At 45.4% G+C, this 23,105-nt stretch overlaps 1 protein-coding gene across 3 annotated transcripts in view; it reads left to right on the plus strand.

Annotated features, from left to right (window-relative positions):
• The window catches only part of LOC147662653 (zona pellucida sperm-binding protein 3 receptor-like), a 351,878-nt gene that overhangs the window by 12,109 nt on the left and 316,664 nt on the right, over nt 1-23,105 (plus strand). Inside the window, exon 2 of one of the 3 annotated variants that reach the window (XM_086951017.1) lies at nt 16,416-16,529. The exons of the other annotated variants lie outside the window; for them this stretch is intronic. The gene's annotated coding sequence lies outside the window, so the exon portion shown is untranslated. The remainder of the gene's footprint in view (nt 1-16,415; nt 16,530-23,105) is intronic. 3 annotated transcript variants of the gene reach the window in all.

Below are 23,105 nucleotides of genomic sequence, written 5' to 3' on the forward strand. Positions count from 1 at the left end.
GGCAAGATTGGACGATCTAAGTTGGCGGGTGGGTTTGTAGAAGGACAGTCGAGTGTTGAGGCATTCGGGTCCTCGATTGTAGAGGGCTTTGTGTGCGTGGGTGAGAAGGCGGAAAGTAATTCTTTTGTTAACGGGAAGCCAGTGGAGGTCTTTTAGATGTCCGGTGATGTGATCTTGGCGTGGGATGTCTAATATGAGTCTTGCTGACGCCTTTTGGATGCGCTGGAGTTTTTTCAGTAATTTTGCTGTGATTCCAGCGTAAAGTGTGTTACCATAATCCAGTCGACTCGTGACCAGTGCGTGGGTGACAGTCTTTCTTGTCTCGAGGGGGATCCAGCGGAAGATCTTTTTGAGAATGCGAAGTACGTTGAAGCAGGAGGACGAGACGGCGTTGGCTTGTCTGGACATCGAGAGGGAGGAGTCTAGGATGAAGCCAAGGTTGCGTGCATGGTCTGTGGGTGTGGGTTCTGCGCCCAGCGCTGAAGGCCACCAGGAGTCGTCCCAAGCTGAGGGGGAAGATCCTAGGATGAGTACTTCCGTTTTGTCTGAGTTGAGTTTTAGGCGGCTATGTTTCATCCATTCAGCTACTTCTTTCATGCCTTCGTGAAGATTGGTTTTGGCGGTGTTGGGGTCTTTGGTGAGGGAGAGGATCAGCTGGGTGTCGTCGGCGTAAGAGATGATGTTGAGGTTGTGATGGCGCGCGATGGAGGCGATGGGACTCATGTAGACGTTGAAGAGGGTGGGACTGAGTGAGGATCCTTGAGGTACGCCGCAGATGACTTCAGTGGCCTCTGAGTAGAATGGGGGAAGTCGGACTCTTTGCGTTCTTCCAGCGAGGAATGAGATGATCCAGTCCAAGGCTTTTCCTTGTATGTCGATGTTGCTGAGGCGATGTATAAGGGTGCTGTGGCAGAGTAACTAAACCCCACCAAAGGTTGGATGTCCGCAGATGCTCCACCAGCTTTTCAGTTTCAACTCCGACCAGAATTTACTGCCACTTGGAGATGACAATGGAGATGATGGGGACGATTTTCCCCTCAATGTAATGATTATAATCTGTATATGGGTCTACAAGAGGCAAGCGGGCCTGATACTTCCCCTGATGCAAGGTTGATTTTCACTCTTGGGTGGCTAATGAAGAGAGACCTTCTTTTGCTGTAGTTATCAGATCTGCCAATTCGATTCTGGATTTGCAACTTTCTTCTGTTGAGTTGAAACAAAAAACATAATGACATTTTTCAGCCCAGTCCATCTTCTTCTGAGCTAATAGTACCATTACATGAAGCCCAAGCTGATACCCTGTGGGCTCTTAGCCTAAACCATTGCTCTTAACTGCCAATGAACAGACAGGTGGCCAATCACAGCAGACCAGTGCCTGGTGATCCTGATTTTCTTATGCAGCACCCTATACCTAAAACTTTGGAGTTCAAAGCTTCCGAAAGCAGGTGAATCCAAATTCATTGCCCACAATTACCCAGACAAGAAGTCAAAAAGGACAGAGGCATTTGGGAAATGGATGGGATCTTTGACCAGCCTAGCCTTGAGGTGGGTCAATGCCAGTTGCCTAGTAGGCCGTTATACACATGCGCTCTGGGACATGGCCAGAAGATCTTGCCAGCAGTCTCTGAAGAGTTCAGGCCCTCCATGGCTCAAACCATTCAGGATGGTCAGGAAGCAGCTAAATATCTAATTTGAACTAGCCTGGCTACTACTGATTGTTTGAGGCCAGGAGTCCTCAATAGTGTGGTGCCTTGTCACCACATGTGAATGAGATCTAAAGGCGTTTCTGGAGTTGTGCATACGTCCCTCATGGGTGTGCCTTTTTGCGCAAGACAGTTCCCGCTACAGTTTTGTTCCTTCCGAGGTTAATCCTGAGGTTTAGCAAATAGACACCACCAACACCCCTAAGTTTGGTGTATAGACAATGCAAGCACCCTCCACCCACCTCTGCTGCAGTCACCTCAGCCCTTTCATGGATAAGGATCAGACAGGCAGTGTGCAGGTCACAAGCGGCACTGATATTTTCAGTCCCCCTCCTCTGCAGCATCACACTCTAAGTTGCTTTAGTTTGCCCAAAGTGGCACACAGCCAGCCTGTGGAAGGCAAGATCCAACATTTTCTCCAAGGATGGAAATCCCTCACATCTGACAGATGAGTCAGCCAGATCATTCAGTAGGTCTGTGCCCTTCAGTTAGACCTGGCCCTTTGTTGGCGCGGTCTCCACTAACCTATTTTGCTGCCGACCTCATGTTTTGACCTTGTTTTGTTGGCCTTAGGACTTGAGCGCATTTGGCACTGCTGTGCAGTGCCAAAGTGCTGGGCTGGTCATATACATACTGTGTATCGGTGTATATAGGATTCGCGTCAGCTGTAAGTCCCTTGTCATGGGGTAGAACCTATACCATTGGCATGCATTTTGAGTCTACCTCTGTGGGCTTTGGTTCTGCCATCCATGGACGTAGCTGATCGTTTGTGCCACAGGTTTTCCCTGGTGGGGACTATGTGCACAAGTGACTGTTACTCGGTTTGGCATTTAAAAAACTGCATGCCAAGTTTCTGCATGTCTCCTGCTGTATCAGAGTTCTCCCTGGTGGCAGGGTGCATTGTTGGAAAGAGGTTGGGCAGGTGTGTATGTGTTACCTGCAAGAATCGTCGTGAATGACACCGGAAGGTGTGTTCGGTACGATGGGACATGCTTTTCACATTGGATTAGCATGAGGGCGTGTAGGGAAAGGGTGTTGAGCATTATTTCCTATGGACAGAATAGTAATAGCATTGAGATGAGTTCATACTGGTGAATGCTCTTCGGTAGTGGGAAGGCGTTGGCATTACGGTGCTGCAAATTTCACTTCGGAAAAGTGAGCATTTTGATGCTTAGGGCTCTTTGTGCCTGGCAGACTGTCTCCTAATTCACAACTAGGAGCTAGGGGGGCAGCCACATCTGTGCATTCCTTGTAGAGGGCCATAAACGAGAGGTTCATGGGAAACTGTGGAACTCTAACTGTAAGGGGCCTTTTTGTGGGGGGGGAACTGGCACCTGCATTCCAAGGGGCATGGTATTGACCCAACTAAAGATTGTTAACAAACCTCCTGGGGTAGGATGGAAGATAGGACAACATTATGAGTGGGTCTGTGCATTTCAAAGGTGGCCTTTTGATCTGATCATATCTTCAAAGTCCATAGTGGTTATAACTAATGGGCCTTCGGCCTCCAAATGTAGAGACACTTTTGACTTTGTAACCGTACTGCGCTGGTTTGATACTGGGGCATTGACAGGAGGAATCATTAGGGCAGGAGTGATTGCAACTGGACACTCCACAGATTTGTGGTGGCTTGAAGCTTGTCATTCTCCAAGAAGGGGACTATCACTTGGTTGATTTTGCCTGGATGTTGCTAGCCTGCAGCTAAGTGCCACTGTTGTGGCCTTGGTCTCTAAGTACTCTACAAGGGCCAGTGAGCTGGCCTCCTGTCCAGAAGATCCCAGGGACACAAAGGATCTCACTATCTTCACAAGATCGTAAGGGCCACACTGGGTGCTGTGGAGACAGGTGGAAGTGATCTTGTTTGGGACAAGGACCGTCCTGACATACACCATCATCTCTCTGTGCAAGAGGAGTGTGTACAAAAGATTAGCAGCCATCTAAGGTGCCAGGATGTGAGGAGTTTGATGAGTGTGGTGAAGCTTGCAGAGTGGACCTGTGCCCACTTTCGCTCCAGAGCGTGTGGTGTCTGAGAGGTTTTGGGGGAACGAGAGCTGGAGCTGAGACTGCCTTCAGCCTCTAGATTGGGAGGACGATAGTGCCATCGCAGCCTCTGTCCGAGGTCACTAGCTCTCTCTCCCCATACCCACACCACAGAGTCATTTGTTTTGGAAAACACTGTGTGTCGCGACCCGAGGGGTTTCATGTGCCTCATGGACATCTGCAACTGACTGGCGGGGTCTACGGCAGGCACACCTCCACTAGACCAGAAAACGTTTCTCCAGATGTGGAAGAACACCAGATTCCTGGATCACAACCTTTTGTCTATGGGGAGATAGTGATCCTGCACTCTGCAGGTGCCGTCAGGTGCCTGGAGGTTTGATCCTGATGGACAAAATTTAGTAAGTGTTTCTTTCCGTGTTAGGGATTCCTACTGTCTAGACTGTGGGGCGCCAGCTAGGGAAACATGTATCGTTGGCTGGTGTAGTTGAAGACTGAGGGGCTGGGTCACAAGGGGTAGCCAAAACACTGTGACTGTGTAACCTTTCTGCTATTGGAAAAGTCAGAAAATTGCATACAACTGAAAAGTGTATTTAAAATGTGTTTTATTTTTTTATTTCAATTGAGAAGTTTGACAATTGCATATAACTTAGAGTGTATATACAATGTATATCTCGTTTTGATTTCAATGTGTGTGATTCCGAAGACAAGTGTTTTTATACATATGGAGTGGTCCTTCAGTAGCATACGCAGTGTGTTGGAAGGGGATGGTGTTGTGCCAATACATTACACTCGAGCCCTGAGGATAAACCTGACTGCTTGGTGCCAAACTACCTGAGAGTGACCACAGGTTATCAGACAAGTGTATCGTACTCATACTAATTGGAACCATGGATTCTGACTGGCTGTGATGCATCTCAGCCAGCCTGAAACCACTGGGTCTAACACCTTCTATTCATTTCCAATCCACCACATCTTCCTAACACCAGAGCGGCTCTCTGGGGGCATCTGTGTATCTTGCTGCAAGAGTTGGCAGCTCTACTGTCCAAAGAGGGCATTGAGAGGGTGCTGGTCTCAGAAATAGGGACTGGGTGTTATGCCTGCTATTTCCTCATGCTGAAGAAGAACAGCTTTTTTTATCCTATGTTAGATCTTCACCCTCTGAATGCCTTCCTGAGGAAGAACAAATTCAAAATGCTCACATTGGCCTAAGTTCTGTTTTCCCTGGATCTGAATGACTGGATGGTAGTCTTGAAATGCAGGATCGTGCTTTCATGTGTCAGTCCTACCATCCACCAGACCTTACCTGAGGTTTAAGGTCGGCCATGTTCATTTTCAGTTTGCTGTGATCCCCTTCAGCCCTAACAGTGCCTCTTTGGTGGTTACAAAAGTGATGACGGTGGTCTCCACACATCTTTGGAGGTTGTGGATACCAGATGTTTTAGTATCCACCAGAGCAACTATTTACTTACGTTTGATAACACTCTTTTTGGTGGATACTCTATCTAACTGCAAATTCCTCCCTGCCCTTCCACCTCTCCATTCTAGGAGGTGTTTTTTTATCATCTAAAGTTGTTCCAAATTACAGATCTGCACACTGAAAGGGACAACTGCTTTGTACTCTGCGTCCGATGGTGCAGAAAGAGTCAAGCAACAATCTGACTTTGGTGCACAGTGGTAACACTTAAATGTGACTCAGCCCTGTCACTTCCAAGGTGGAGCCAAGTGACCAGGAGCCATTTGGCGCCACCTGGCAGCACTGGAGCACTGCTATGGAAACTTTCTTACCCAGTCTGAGGGAAATTCTAAAGGTGAGGAGTCTGCAAATAGGAAGAGTATCCACCAGAAAGCTACAGGCCTGATTGGTTCATTGGGAAACATTATGTCATATGCAATTGGTCTGATCTGCTTATTATGATAAGTTATAAACAAAAATGCAGCAGGCCAGAAGTATTTATTGTGAAAAGCATATGTGAAAGTCAATTTTCCTTTCTGCATATTGCTATTCTACTATGTTAAGGCTGCAGACAAGCATATTGTAATGCAGACCAGACCACAGTTCATATACAGGAGGGGCTTTAAACGGTGCATAATGTAAGCCCATGAACACTACAGTAGGAATGTGTTTTGCAGTGTGAACTCTCTGGCAAATGCAACAGGAAGTTATTTAGTCCAATTATAGTCTTTTGGGACTGGCAATAGTAAATGCATGGTGTATTAATGTCAGTGCCTTCTTTGGGACTACCTAAATTGTTTGATGGGTCTAACAAAGCAGAGTTGACAACGTCATGTTTGTGTTCAAGACAAAGAGTCTTGCTTCATTGATATCTAAATGATGTGTCAAAGGCCATAGTTCTCTCATTTTACCTAGTTGGCAGCTTACCAAAGACTGCAAGCTTGACATTCTGATTGTGGAAAGCGTTGTTATAATATGTCCATGTAGGCCATTGTGGATTTCACAATTAGAGCCTTACTGCTGTGTCCATTGTCACATGGTACCTTACTATGATTAGAGAAGATTTCATTTGCAGGATTGGCTGCTCTCTGTGATAATTCTCCAGGGTATATGGTTTGTACTGGTGAATCTGCAAGGTTCCTGTATGAAGGGTTCCAATTTATAATTCCACCTAAAATGTTGTAAATATCTGTCATGTGTAATATAATATTTAATTGTGTAAGCACTAACTGCCTTTCCTTTTTAAAGATAAAACACTGTTTAGCTATTGGTTTATTGAGTGTTAATGTTGTGTGTTGATATGTTCTGAGTTTCTAATGAACAAGCACCCCGTTAAAAAAGGCTTGGATTGTTTTCCTAGTTACCTTAGATGAATGTAAATTACAGTATTTAGCCATGAGTAATTAAAGAACATTTCCTTTTTTAAAGAAGAGGCATTGACTTTTCATAGATATTCTGAATCTCAATGGTGTATGTTGCTATGTTATGCGAGTAAAGAACACAACACTTTTCGAGTCAGCCTTGTACTGCTCTAGCTAGTTACCATCAGAGACACGTGTTAAAAAGGAACACATGGTTCCCAGTTTGAGAGTGTCTTTTTGGGTCTTGCCACGGTAAATGCTTGGTGTATTCAGTGGGAAACTTTGACTGCCTGAAATGATTGAGGGTCTTTTTAGGAAGAGACCACTGGCCATGTGTATGTTCATATTAAGGCCAAGCTACTTCTTTATTGATTTTTAAATGTGGTAACAAAGGCAGTAGAACTCCTATTCCGGATTTGTGAATGTGTTAGCTAAGCCTATCGGCCTAAACGTGTTGATCATAAAAACCTTTGTGCATTGCAAGCTGCCCATCGATGGGCATTGCTGGTTTTTAGATTTATAGCCAGTTGGTGCACACAGGTAAAAGGAACACGCTAGATGTATTGGGTTAGTTGCCTCCTATTTCTTTGGGTACTTAATTGGAACCCTCTGATTCTATCCGGTCTTTCCAGGAAGGTTTTCAGTTTACACTTCCACTTGCAATCTTGTAAATATTTGGTATCTTTGTGCATAGTATTCAGTTGTATGTTCATTAAAGTAGTTTTCCTTTGTAAAGCATTAACAAGACATTACTTTATTGGTATTTTTGTGTGTTGCTCAGCTTTTATTTTCTAGCCCAAGTCACCTCTCCAATTCAGCCTCAGACTGCTTGCCTCATTACCCTGAGATTCAAGTGCTAAAAGTATTACTTGGTCCACAGTGTGCGGAACTGAGGTATAGAAGCATCAGTACACCAAAGGTGAAAGACCGTCATTGACACAGTTGGGGCCTAGTAACTACCAACTGCTCTGGGACATCCCAAACCAAATTTCTCAAATGCAATAATAAGGCATTTTGCATTGTGAAAGCTACAATAGGAAGGGGATTTACATGGTGAACTCCGTGGCAAACACCAAAGGAATGAATGTTTGACTGTGAACTCTGTTTTTAACATACCATACAATAGGAAGGGTGTTTACATTGTGAGCGTCATGACAAAGAGGGTCATCAACACTGACCAATACAATAGAATAGGGTTTTACAGTGGGAGACTTCTAATAGCTTCAATAGAAACAGATTTTTCTTTTTGAACTCTAAAAAACACAACAGGAAGGGTGAACTCTTTTACAAACACCATTGGGAGCGTCTTTACCTTGCAAACTCCCTCCCAAATGCAATACAAATGCCGTTTGCACCTGAACTCATGCAACAGAGAGTGCTTTCCCATCGTGAACTCTATGGCTAATACAACAGAAAGGGGTTTTACACTTTGAGCTCCAAGACACATACCACAGGTGCGGGGCTTTTCATTTTGAACTATTTGACGAATACATCAGGAAGGGGATTTTCAGTGTAAACTCTCAGTCAAATGCAATAAAATGGGGGTTAATACATATGTCCTTATTCTTGGTCTGGCACTGCACAATGCTTGATATCTCCACAGGTAGTTTTCATGTCAATGTATACTTTGAGTTTACCTAAAATGTTTGATGGGCCTGTCTAAATAGTGAGTACATGTTTATTTATTTTCATGTTACAGCTAACAGAGTTGCTTTATTCATTATTTAATGTGGTTTTCACGGAGGTAGATCTCTGAGTTTACATTTTGAAAGACTTGACAAAGCCTGTAGGCTTAAATGTTTTGCAATTTAGCTCCTGGTGCCTCACACATAATGGGAGCAGACTACAATTACAGGAGTTGTCTCCCCTGTCATATTTTGTGATTTGCATGCTATATTCTGGAAAGCCCCCAAAGGCGAGATACTAATTTGTAATTCCCAAAGAAATCTTGTAAATTGTTGTCATTTCGAGTACAGTATTTAATTTTGTATGCATAATGTACTTTTGCTTTTTAAAGAAAAAAATATTGGTTATACATTTAGTTAATGTATGGTATTTGTGTGTGTTGCTCGGTTCTCTGAGTTTACGGCCCACAACACCTCTGTGAGTCAGCCTTGATCTGCTCTTCTTCAATGCCCTGGTTGTCTGGCGATTGTGAACATCATGCTAAATACACTAGAAAGGCAAACGGAATGGAATTTACATTGAGAACTCCATGACAGCTATAACAAGAAGAACTTCCTTTGATGAACACCAAAAAGAGGGTCTATATGTTCCTTAACAGTAACAGACCTTCTGGTAGTGCTAAAGAGGTCTTAATTCCATTGTGTTGATTTTATATTTATGTTTATTATTTGGTTGTGTATTAATTAAAGTACTTTTTCTTTTTAAAAGAAAAACCACTGGACATAGATTTATTTTAAAATTATTGTGCACTTTATGGAGTTGTTTAAACGTTATTAAACCTTTGATTTACTTTTTTAAACACACTTTTGACATTTCCTTCCTGATATACATATTTACTTAGATTATCTGAATAAAACATCTTTTGCCTTCATATTGTATTGAATGCTGATGCAACATTTGTTTCTCCGTTCAAGGCTGTGCACTTCTGTTAAATCCCAGTCGGACTTTCTCCACAAATTACCAGTGAATTCACTGATCTTGTTTACAAAACCTTGCATTGTGAACAAGGCACGTGCTGTAGTGATATAGGGGTACAAGGAAGGGGGTCTACCCGGTAGTCATAGGGACCTGGGTACTTAAGTGCTATAGAACAAATGGTCCCTGACCAATTAGGAGTGAATTAGTAAATATAAGACCAAACTCAACAAAAAGTTAAATCAAGAATACTCCAGCACTGCAGTCGTATTCAATGCGAAACTGTGGGAGCTCCGCTGGTGGACCACTTCAAGCTATGTGCACACACACCTGAAGATCTCAAGTGGATTGTTCTGGAAAAAGTAAAACTGGGACCAAGAGGTGGTAATATCAGTGCCCTATTGAACCTGCGTGAAATGAAATGGATAACACACTTCATCTCCATCAATGAAGGACTGAATGAAGTTGATAGCAGTTTTGTGCAGATGTCTACCATCTAAGAGACAGGGTACTACTTGGGGGGCACAATCATATAACTCCACCATATACTCATTCTTCGTATAATAAATTACATCTTACATGCACTAGTACTGACTTATGTTAGCGAATCATGAATCCGGTCGAGTAAGATGCCACATATAAAGATGCACAACCTAGCCCTAATGAGAATATGTTTATCTTTAGGCAAGATGTCCCCAATGCAAGATGTAGGGGTTTGTAGGATCACTGTAATACTTTACATTGGTAATTATGTGGGCTGTATCGAGTAAAAAATTTCACTTTACATGCCATGCTATAATTTCAGAAAAAGTTGACCAAATGCAGTATACATGACAATCCTGACCACCTTTAATACCCTGTGTTGGTAATTACGTGGCCCATAATGAGTGAGAGAATATACTGTGCATTGTGGGGTACAAGAGACCATTTTTAAGGCCCTGTGTGGTAATTACGTGTTCTTTATACTTGATTAACTCACATTTACATGTAATGTTTCAACACTCTTATGTATAAATAGTATTAATCATAACTATAACAACGATAGCTTGAATGCAATAGACCTTTGGCCCACGATTATTCAACCTACGGGACACTTGTATCCGAGTACCAGACGGGATATATGTAAACAAAATACGGGGCTATCCAATCCTACTATTAAATCGGCAAATACGACCAATGTCCGGAACGTGGACATGTTTATGTTTTGAACCCTATGAGGACCGTGTGATTTTCTATCCCTATCACCCCTATGCCGCAATCACGAGCACACAACGATTAAGGCATGATTTACTAACTGTGTTTGTTTCGTCACGGGCAGCGTCCTAGCAACCGCATACGGGCTTGCTAGTAATCTCTTTAGCTTCCAAGTAGTCACATCACGTCACGTGATACGGAAGTAATTTCAGGCTGACTCCGATTAAATCTCAGACACACTCCTGTCTTCCACGGTCGAATGTGCTGATGCCGGGGACGAAGTTGCCCGATTCGCTGTGTTAGGTAAGCGGTATGTGCATTTTAGTTAGATCACATGAGAGGTAACAGCCCGCGAGATCCCTGATACCACGTATTGATTTTATATTTTGGTACACAGGACGGTAACCAGTAGGACCCGAGCCATGAAATTCGCCCCTCGATTATTCAGGTACAAATCGGTTGTATCATTATACATGTAGATGCTTCTATTCAAACACCTGAATTCTATTTTAACTATGTGGCATTCTTCCATAGAACGGGGGCCGAATTATTATGTGCACACCACAACGGACCCTAATAAAATACCGATCTCTCTCCCCCCGCACGATACAACGCATATCAAGGTAATCCTAAGAGCATAACTCTTCCTTTTTTTAACGTACCCTCCATGTGGGTAGATTACTAAAAACATCTTCATAAATTTCTTCACCCTTTCATGCAGAGAGGCGTTGACATGCTGCTACTCCGCCCTCATTGTTAGTTTTCAATAAATGAATGCGAACCTCCTCGTTTGTTCGATAAGGTATAGTTACTTCTATGGTTTATAATGTACGATCCATTAACATATAGGCTCATCAACTAAATAGTCACTCCCCTCTTTTAGGAATATTTTCACACAAGAGCCATGTTTGGCCACCTGAATAAGTCGTTGTGAGATCGATACAACAGGTAATTAGGTATTCCCTTTAACTTTGAAGAATGTCAGTAATTCCTAGCCTAAGGTCCTAATCAATTTATTTCCCCAGCCTCGCCCAACATGAGCTGAACATAATCAGTAGTGTTTAGTACGTGCACAGATCAGTCCCTGGTATTGCAACCTGAATAACGAAGAATTGAATGACATGATTCATGAATTGGAGTTTTTCTCCTTTCTTTTTCCCCCCTCTTAAGTACCTGTAACGACTGGGTTCTCGAACCAGATGGGATCAGCTCCTTGGATCACCTCCAACCCAGCCGGAACGTAACCACCTCCCTCCTCAGGACCCATCTATCCAGGCACCTGGGTACCTACCTGAGGATGGGGATTTCGCAATATATATCATCAGAAACACCACTAAATCTATAGGGATTACTAAGAATACTCACTGATTACTAAGGACGTCCATGCCCTACACCACACTCATACCTCATAGTCTCGCGACCACATGGGTCCAGACTAATCTACCCTGGGGCAGTTCTGATTATTTACCATTACACACTGATCACCATCAGTGCTCACTCGACACGCAATCCGGCGTATCTACACACTAGGCTGCAGCCCTAGTGCTCTCTTCCTTCCAATCCGGTCCACAATCCGGCGGACCTACACATCCGGCTTCCACCTGATGCTCTCACTAACGCCACTTTCCCTAGAGGCGATCTCATTACACACCGTATCCCCACTGTGCTCACTCAAGCCGCAATCTTGCGGGTATACACACTGACCACAATCAGTGCTCACTAACACCACTTACCAATGACAACCACTTTCCTATGAATACCTTCAGCTCTCTCTCTATATGTTGGGAAGTCTCTCTCACTATTCACTAAGGGTTCGCTACTACAATAATATTATGGGATGGCCGAATTACTTAGTGTCTGAATATTTCCCTAGCTCAAGGGCTCCTCTCTCTCCCTAATTATTCAGTGGCTACTTACCGGATATGGGGCAGCATCTGTTCTGGCTGTAACACCTGACTAGAAGGAAAGGTTACCTGTGCTTTAAGAACAATAGACACACACTGTATGCCAGAGTTATTCCCTGATTTAAACGCTCCTATTTCCTTTTGATCCATCAGTTGCTAAAGCATCTGGTTAGAAGAAAGGCTAGCTTTATAATAAGAATAACACATGCACACTAGTTCACTAAGAACTGGGGTATCTTTATTACAATAACAATAGAATACACATACACAGATCTGTGGGGTCTCTATAACTAACAGGAACTTTAACACACCGCTGAAAGAAAAGGATTAGGCATACAATATAACAGGGACAATGTTATCTGCGGGGTCTCTGTGACTAACAGGAACTTTTAACACACCGCTGAAAGAAAAGGGATTAGACATACAATAGCCTAGGGAATAAAGACAAGATTAAGGTGTAAGTGTAAAGCAAGCTAATTTAGACTACCTCACCTATTAGAGGGAATATCTCTCTCTCTGGTAGGATCAGGGCTCTCTGTCTCTCCCTCCGTCACCACAGCTCCACGCCTCTGGCTCAACTGCTTCAGCTGACAGCCTCAACTCCTCCATCTGCTTTAATGCTCTCTTCAGCTTCAGCAATCATCTGCCTTCTTTCTCCATTCCACAAAACCAACAGAACTGCACTATACTCTGCAGCTCCAGCAGACATCCTACTCTCCACTCTTCAAGAACCAAACTGACCACTCCTCCTCTTCTGCACTGCGCTGATATGGAATCCTCTCCCCTCATGGAAATTTCCAACAGAGGGCTGCCTCCCACCGAATTCCTGTGCTAGCTCCAGAGCTCTCTGCGCAACCGCAGTGGCCATCTGCATGTTACGTCTGGGCCCAAGAGACAAACACATTCTTCCGATAAGAACCAGTCCTGGCTGGTTTTCCCCTAGCACACAACAGGCTTAACTATAAACATTACCTTTCCCCTTCAAGCATCTCAGCTCTGCAGGGATAGAAAGCAAAATGGATTCTCTCTAGTTCTGGGCCTTGTAGGCCTGAGAAGGATGAAATAACCCTTAGCTCTGTCAGAGTACCTACACAAACCATACCAATGTGTAATATAAAGTCAGGACCACAGGATCCACCTTCTACTATAGGCAAAATAATGAAAGAACACATAACTATGCTAAAGCCAATAGGCAATAGATGGATTAGAGTCAAGAATAAGGGATCTATCATCATATAAAGCAGCTATCCTCTTCTAGGTCTGGAAAAAGGGCTTAAAAGGGCCAACACAAGGTAAGAATACAGATCCTAGATGTGAGCAAGCTTAAAGTCTTTATCACTCCGAAATAGAGCCAAAAAGCCTGTCAAGACAGTACCCCTCATCCTTGACAGACGTTAACCTGACACCTTGATCTTGGTCCCTTCAGGACCAAGTATAGGAGAGATGATGCGTCTATATGTACCCCTTTGTAAATAAATAATTGAATTTCCTCATTTAGTGGAAATTAAGTAATTGTTTCCAAATGTCCTTCCCCTATAGGAACTGCTCACACCTTCCCTTTGCACTGTCCTGAGGAAGACCCGTCGCGTAAGGGCCAGCATCCCTACCATGAGGGTCGAAACGTCGACTACCAACTGCTGCACATAATCAGCGTGTTAATATGTACACCTGTTATTTATGATGTCCTAGTGAATGATAATGATAATTGACGATTAATTCTATTCAGGCTCCACCGGGAAGCCATTATCAATTGTTAAAGGAGATATACAATTGAATTGTCACTTCACCTACCCACACTTTTCCTGAGCACTACACTCCCTTTCCCTTCCCTGTACAGTGGGCACTGTTAAAAATGTTCAGTATATGTTTGCAAATGAAATATACAGTTTTTCTACCTACCAACACTATTTGAATAAACAATAGTGGTTTAATAAGTGATTGGGTACTGTAGTGATATAGGGGGGCAGGATTAGAAAAAGTTAAGAAATGATTGTCAACATGACTGAGTTCTTTTCAATGGTAAATGACAGCGCATTGACTATCTAGGAGAGTAGGGCTAGATTTTTGTTACCACTCTCCCTCCCCTTATTAAGGGGCATGGAATTTTAATTAACATGGGTCAAGGGCATGTGGGGAAGGCTACATTATGATGGTACAGGTGCTTCCGGGATTATAACTGGTGAATGGATTGTCGCAGATGGGCAAGTTCGATATTTAGACAGGTATAAGGACTGTTTTAGGACATAATGAAAGTCGCTATCGCTATTGGTCGGGTAGGGGTTTGGGAGAGTTCATAGTTTATTTGTTAAGAAAAGAGAAGTCTTTGGGATGTTACTACATTATGCTATGCAAGTGTGGAGCGAGTGAATTACTGGTTTAGGGATCGTGGAACAAAGTGATTTGGTGAAATTTATATATAGTAAGACCTTGATGTTAGTCTGCATGACAATGGTAACGTGATATGCACCTGTCTCAATAAAGTGACTTTTTTCACACACACATTTTTTTAGCTTGGTCTCTGGGGGTGTTCCATTTTTACCTGATGTATCCATTGTAGGCTCAAGTCAGATTTAGGTGTATGGAGGGAGGTCTGCTACAAGTGGGTTAGAATATCTGAATTAATTAAATGTGAGGTTCAGTGGTGGGTGAGACAGGAGAGGTATTGCCTTCTCAAAGTGTGTAAAAAATTGAGAGTAAAGGGTGTGCGGAAAGGGGTGAAGGGCAATTGTGTCTCTTATTGTCCCTACTCACCATCAACCTGCCCCCCTCTCCTGCCTCCATTTTCTGCACACAACAGCAATAGAGAAAAGATCCTATTCTAACACTGAGGCTGTGTAGCTATGGCCAGGAACACCAACCTTAAACCCAACCCTCCAGTTATGTAACATAGCACTATCAAGCCTACACCCCGACGGCCAATTTTGACTTCTGATCAAGCAAGTGCAAAAATGATTTGTGCATAGCTGGCGATTGTGCAGTTTGACATCATAGACACATGTTGACCTTTGCTTAACCTCATAACGGCTATGGAATGTCCAGCTCTAGTGCTGGACGTTCCATTGCAGCTATGAGGTTCGAACGTTCAACGGCCGACGGCAGCACTCGAAGCACTTAAGAGGTTAAACAAACAATTACATTCAGTTTGCACCCAGTCTACAGTTTCAGTGGAGTTTATTTCATTTTTTGAAATGTCACCAAATGCATTATGTCTGGTGACCCCTACTGGTGCCAAACCTTGCACCAAGGTTCTGAGCTAAAATATTACATTACAACAGACAACTGTCGGTTCCAGCAGTGACAAAAGCACGACAGAAAACCTTCCAGGTCAATCAACTAGGCGTGAACGATGCTCGCTCCTGATGATTGACCCTCAAAAATATTATTATTTTTTCTTTATCTGTCTTAAAGATACAGTAACTCTATCTCTAGTCTCATGTAATAAACATTTTGCTTCCACTTTCCATAGAATAGAACAATAGGTCAGTCCACTGTAGCTATGGCTCTTTGCATTGTGAGTGATCCTGGCCAGAAGTGAATTTCAGTACCAAGGTTGGTCAGCTGATAACTTTCTAATGTTTTTTCTGCATTCTTTATAAAAAAAAAATGTAGTAATCAGTTGTGCGTAAACTACGTCCTTCAGGTACAGTTATTAAGAGCAAATGTTCTTTTTTCTTTGCACCAATACGAATGCTAGTTTCCTGTGATGTGCATTAAAACTACATTGGATTTCTATACCTGTTTTTATCACTCTTGCCTACTAGGAAGTGTGAGTAATTCAATGTAAATTATATGTAATGGTTAATATTTGTAACTTTTTTTAATTGTAATCATATGTATGGCACGTGGCAGCATGTTCTTTTTGTTTTTTGTGCCATATGCTTCCAATAAAGTAATCATTGCAGCAGCGCAACAAGGCTAGACTTATTTGCTTTGAAAATGCTTGGAATTTTTTTGGGTACATTTTTGTGTAGTGCCTCTCCTGCCTCCAGAACTCTTTTAAATAATTAGTGAAATATATTTAGCACAAATTCATAATTTTCACATCTGTATTGTAAAATGGGATATGGTTGGGGGGGGGGTCCTGATTATGAACGATGATTTGTTCAAAACATCCACACTTGAGCTGCCTCGCTGTGGATATTCGAGTAGTTAATCAATGACTCACTATATCCTTCAGGCTGTGTTCTTTCTATTGAAGGTCTGGACACAGTTGATTTCATAGACAAGATGTGAATGTAGCAGAAGAGAATTAACTGGCATATTTCGGATTGGGGATGTGATCCGGGACATTAAACTAGCGCTGGGCGTGCAGGTTATGAACTTGATAAAGCGTACATAGAACTCTAAATTGTAGGGTGCATTATAGTCATAGGCTAACCACATTTATCTATATTTTAGCGTAGTGTGCAGTGTTTAATTTTTATTGAATGCATTTATTCAACATCGTAAACACAGAATCATAATATATAACTTTAAGTAGGATTTATATGTATTAGAGACACCATCATTGTTGTATGCATATATGCAGAATGATATTATATTCATATTAATGTAATTGTGTGTTAAAGTTGCCTGCATTATAAGCCCAGAGTTAGAAGTTGTTTACAGTTTTGAAAGCCTCAGCTACTGAAGAAATAATTAAATGTATCTTTGTATGTGCCAGAACAGTGTGCTCCCATCCCATTGCAGGTATAAAGAATTTACCATCATCATTTTAGTTTAAGTAGATAATTGGAATGTCTTTGAACAGTCTGAGAAGTGAGAGGGGAGGATATCTTCTGTGCCTGGCCTATCTACACTCCAAGGTCACAAGAAGCAAGGAAGGTTTAATTAAAGAAGTCATGGAAAAACACCTCAGTCCTGAAGAAGTGAAATAATTTGTCATGTGATACATTTAGGAGGGGGCTGAGTTTATCCTTTTGTATTATGCGCAGGGACAGAAAAGGCAGACTTCTAGATTCTCAGAGGAGAAGGAGCATTTTAAGAGCGAGCTCCATAGCTTTACGCTATTTTGACCCATTTGATGTGAGTACTTCTAAGGAAGTCTACACGTGCTTAGTGTAGGGAAAAACAATTTATGCTTCCCTTCCTAATGAAAAGGGATTTGGATTCCACCTGCATCTTGGGTTGTGTACTAATCTTGGAGTTTGTTATGCCGAATCAATTATATGCTTAGATTTGGCTCTGTATTAATTTTCCTGTATCTATATTCGTTAATAATAAGGTGTGTTTATATATAGCTATTTTTGGCCTTATAATAAAACCCATAAACTAGAATTCGGAGTCTGTGGTCTTTACAGCATGACTACATTGTAAGTATAATTTTGACGTGTTACTTCCCCTCGACAACTTTCAGCAGGCAAATAAAAGACCATCATTGCTGAATTTGGGAGGTAAGGTAAGGCCCAAATTTGGCTTAATCAAATGGTAGCAGAGGATGGTTTGCCTCTAAAGTGAGGGGAATGGGGCGTGACTAAGATGGCGGCGTGAGCAGACGTGTTCTTCCGAGCTCCCGCCGCCGGCCTTCTACAGCACGTGCTCCTGTTATCTGGAGCCCTTCTTCAGCTACCCCAACAGCCTGTACGGCATCCCCCGTGGGCCCAGGAGCCGCCGGGGCCTGACAGCGAACGGGAGGAGCCGGTATAACATCGGAGACTACGAGGCCTGCAACGTGGCCTGCAGACACGGCCCACGGAGGGGGCAGAGCTAAGCACTCGCCCTGAGACAGCCGAACGGGGAGGCAACGGCCCATGGAAGAATCACGCGAGGCCCTGGGTTGCTGCAGCGGGTCCGGCCGTGCGACCACATAGCCTGAGGCGCCAGGTTAGGCTCGTACCTGGCAGCTACTATGGACCCGCCGCGCCCCTATTCAGCCTGGAACGCGGAGTGACTGTCGTCGGCCCAGAAGGTGAGGAGGTGGGCGGCGACAGACTACGGTGGGCCTCTCCGGGTGCAAGGGCAGTGAGCGAGAGGGAGGTGCGGCAAACGGCTTGAGCACCCCGGGCACCATACGGGACACAGACGGAAGGGAGGGTGTCAGCTGGGAGCGTACACGGACACTGGGAAGCCCCGACCATTGGGGGAGCACCGGTGTGGTGTGCCCAGAACCATCGAGGTATCCTAGGGCACCACTGTGCACCCACGCGGCCCCAGTGCTTCCTTATTAGGGTAGCCCTGCTACCGGACGGTCCCCATTTTGGCCGGCGACACCGCAACACCGCAACACCGCGGCCCACTACCGGAGGGGCCGACGTTGCCACTGAGGATCGGAGGTGGAGAAGTATTGGGCCTGACACAGGAGCTGTGAGACCGGCGTGGAACTTGGCCGGTGGCAACGCAGCCCCCTATCTACCACACCGAGAGCCGACCGGACCCCGCGCCTCCTCTGCAACTTACAATACACACCTGGCGAGGGCCCTCTAGATATTCACAGATCCAGATATGCCCCGCGGCCCGGGGAATTACTCTGAAACGGGGAGCCGGGATGGCGGTATCGGTATGATGTCAGGGGCCAGGGTCCGCAAAGACAAAACGGTGAAGGAAATGATCGCCAAGGCCCAACCATCCCCTACAGTTAAGGACAAATCGGCGACGGAGGCGCGACACGCCGAAACGGCGGAGGGCGGCACTGAACCCATCACAAAGGCCTTCCTGGAATCTCTTTTTACAGCCCTGGGAGACGACATCCATACCCTTAAGAAGGAATTCACGGAGGAGATCCGGTCGGTACGTAGAGACATGGACAGTATTGGCAAACAAGTGGTGGAGCTCGAAACCAAGCAGGACGGTTGTGACGTCGAAATAGAAGCTATACAACAGGACATCATTAGGATACATGATCAACAGGTACACTTGCAATCTCATCTCGAGGACCTCGAAAACCGCTCCCGGCGGCACAATATACGGATTCGAGGGGTGGCGCTGTCAGAAGACACAAGAGACCTGCTCAAATTCACTAGAGAATTCTTCAATAATTTCCTGGGCCGCCCCTTGGAAGCAGACATGACAATTGATAGGGCGCATAGGGTAGGTTCTCAGCGGGCCGGAACAGCCCCTCCAGCAGACATATTAGTCTGTATACAGGACTTTCGAACAAAAGAGGACATCCTTCAGAAAGCGCGACAGATGCATCCTATCTCCTTTCACAATCACTCGCCAACTCTATTTCAAGATTTGTCAGCGCTCACGTTGCAGAAACGTCAAAGCTTTAAACCCGTCACGAGCTACCTCCAGCAGCACGGTATACCCTACATTTGGGGCCACCCTTTTCGCATTGTGTTCAAATTGGACAATAAGCTCTATCAACTCCGCTCCCTGAAGGACACATGTCATTTGCTGGGTATTGACCCACCGACGGAGAAGGCGGACTCGCCATCACGCCCCGGAGACCCTGGGGGTTTGTCTTCGCAATCGCGTTAACAGCGCAGACGGCGCCGAGTCAAGAAGCCCCAGAAAACTGAGATTGAGGATGGCCAGTGGGCGGTTGTGGAAGCTGCGGCATCGGATTTAGCCTCCTCACAGCCAGGATGAACGCGTCCTCCGTGCCCCATGAGACTGAGGGCTGTTGGTTACTTTTACGGGGTCGGCGGTGGGGGGGAGAGAGGGACAGACGGGCTGGACCTACCCCATACTACTTTTCGACCTAACATCTATGTTGATGGTGGATAATGATTTGGTCAACTATCTTAATTCCTATTTTATTGTTGGATGTGTTCCTGGGGGAGGGGGTGGGTTGGATGGGAGTTGGGGGAAGGGGGGAGTTCTGAGGGGGCCTGGGGGAGGAGGGGAGGGAAGGTGTGGAGAGGGATGTCCAGTGCTCTGTCTTTATTTTTGAGGCCCAGTTCTACCGCCCGAACCAGATGGTTCAGCCTGCCTAGCTCTGCCTACATTCACACATCCCACACGCCCCACCAGGGTCCGGATATTAGCATGCTTGATTCCTATGCAGAATATGCCACCCACCACCCTTAAGATCCTGACCCTTAATGTGCAGGGTCTAAATAATCCTGTCAAACGAAGAGCATTTTGTCCCACTTAGAAAATGCGCAGGCGGACATCTGTTTACTACTGGAGACTCACTTGCTGGCTCGCGACTGCCATTGGCTTCGCTCACATAAATTCCCAGCGCAGTTTTTTTCCTCTAGCCCCAATAAGACAGCAGGGGTGGCGATCCTGATGGCGCGACACTTCAAGGGTGAAGTCTTGCATAAGAGCGTGGAGCTGAGGGGGAGGCTGCTTGCGTACCGCTTTGCCCTACGGGGCCTCACGTTCACGATCAGGTCCCTATACGGCCCCAATGAGGGCCAAGAACAGTTCCTGCACTCGACCCTTACAGAAATCACTGCTATGCCAGATAGGCACATTATACTGGGGGGAGACCTGAACATGGTCTTTGACACAGTCCTGGATAGGTCTGCCCAACGCACTCACCAGACAGGAGCACTCTCTCCCAGTAGCATTGACCGGTTGACAGAGCTGGATCTCCATGATCTTTGGCGTAGAAGCCATCCATACGATAGAGAAAACTCTTCCTATTCTAACGCACACAAAACCTACACCAGGCTTGACCATCTCTTAGCCTCCAGCCCGGTCTGCACACTATCTACCTGAAAAGAGATAGGGGTTATCTCACTCTCGGACCATGCACCAGTCATTACCACACTCATCCTGCCACCGGCATCAAATCCCCCTAGGGTGTGGCACCTTAGAGACACGTTACTACATAGGAAGGAAGTGGTGAAACATGTTCGGACCGCTATTCAAGACTACCTGTCCCACAACGCTAATTCTGCCACGACCCTGGCTACACAATGGGCGGCTCTAAAGGCAGGCATCCAGGGGGAATTTATAGCTCTCTCCTCCGCCAAGAATAAGGACAGACAACGCTAACGTGACGAACTCACGCAGCGTGTCCATGAACTGGAGCAAATGCACTAGCGGACTGGAGCGCCCAGAATTTGGAAGTAACTCAAAGTTGCACGATAACTCTTGGAGTCCCTAGATATGGACCCAGCGGAGTTCGCGGCGCTGAGGCTGCGACATACCTATTACACCGGAGGGGATAGATGTGGCCGCCTACTGGCGAATAAGCTCCGAGTGGCACGCCAACAGCAGATAGTCAAGGAGATCTCTCGCCCGATGTGTCCACGGCAATTTCTAAACTCAAGATAGGGAAAGCTACGGGTCCGGATGGCTTTACAACCATCTTTTCCAAAACATTCTGCACCACGCTCGCACCGATCCTCACCCGCCTCTTTAACACCTTTACTGAGCCTGGTGCCATACCGCCTGATCTCCTGCGTGCATCGCTTACAGTCATCCCCAAGCCAGGGAAAGAAAGGACTAAATGTGGCTCCTATAGGCCGATATCGTTGTTAAACGTGGACCTCAAATTATATACAGGGATCCTGGCAGCCCGACTCGCCCTCCATTTACAGGGCCTCATAGACCCGGATCAAGCGTGCTTCATTCCTGAACGTCAGACGGTGGATAATACCAAACGGGTGGTCCATCTCATAGAAAAAGCCTCTAGAATACCGGGAGGAGAATGATGCTAGCAGTAGACGCCGAAAAGGCATTCGACTGGGTTCACTGGCCTTACCTGGAACAGGTCATGGCGAAGGTAGGGATTGGGGAGAAATTCTGCACTCTCATTTTTAATTGTTACAAATTCCCCATGGCAGTTGTTCGGGTGAATGGCTATAGCTCGGAGAGTTTTACTATCGAGAGAGGCACGAGACAAGGGTGTCCATTATCACCCCTTTTGTTTGCCCTGTACATAGAGCCACTCGCTCAGAGAATACGCCAAAACCGAGTAGCGACAGGGATAGCGTTTGGCGGCTTCACGCATGCCATCAGTCTCTATGCGGATGATATTCTGATCTCTTTAGACAATCCGCGTACGGCCCTACCAGCCGTTATGGCAGAGTTAGACACCTTTACTGGGGTGGCCGGGTTCAAAATGAACGCGGATAAATCAATCGCTTTAGACTTGTCCTTGTCCCCCTCCACGAAAGCCTATCTACAGAACCTCTTCCCCATTCAGTGAATGTTCGACACTGTACAATACTTGGGGATTCAACTGGCCACCACGCTTACAGCCATGACGGCGGCTAAATATACAGCACTCCGAAGGAGGATACGAGAGGAAATGGGCCGGTGGAAGCATTTCCCCCTCTCCTGGCTGGGCAGGATTGCAGCGGTCAAAATGACAGTCTTACCCCAAGTTCTCTATCTCTTCAGGGCATTGCCACTGCAGCCGCCTGCGGGATGGATTCGGCAAACACAGGCTGACCTCGCCCAATTTATTTGGCAAGGCCGGAAACCCAGACTGAAAAGGGCATTGGCCATGCTCGCCCCGAAGTCAGGGGGCTTGGGGATACCTGATTTGCGCAAATACTATCAGGCGGCGCAATAGCACTATTTGGTGGAATGGTGTAAATGGGAGTTGGAGATGCACTGGCTCTTTCAGGACCAGGCGGTGGCAGGGCGCCCATTCCAGGAAATCCTATTTCTCCAAAAGATCCACCAGCCCGCGAACCTTTACGCCTCGTTTGTCACACGGGTCCCCTTGGAGGTATGGGACGCCACCAATGCCACCCACGAACCTACCACCTTCCCCTCTCCACTTGCACCATTAGTAGATAACCCAGACTTCACCCCGGGCACGGGAAAAGGGACTTTCACACATTGGCAACCAGCGGGGTGCCGTTTTCTATACCACATCTATGGTCCAGACGGCGTACTTCCCTTCCCACTTTTTAAACAAGAATATAGCTTTACTGAGACGGAACGGATGCGCTACATGCAAGTCTGACACTGGGCACTCCAGCCACAAGTGAGGGAGACAGCAGACAGGTGATTCCAGCCATTTGAAAGGTGGCTTCTT

The sequence above is a fragment of the Lissotriton vulgaris genome, unplaced genomic scaffold (assembly GCF_964263255.1).
Source record: "Lissotriton vulgaris unplaced genomic scaffold, aLisVul1.2 SCAFFOLD_1031, whole genome shotgun sequence".
Classification (NCBI taxonomy): domain Eukaryota; kingdom Metazoa; phylum Chordata; class Amphibia; order Caudata; family Salamandridae; genus Lissotriton; species Lissotriton vulgaris.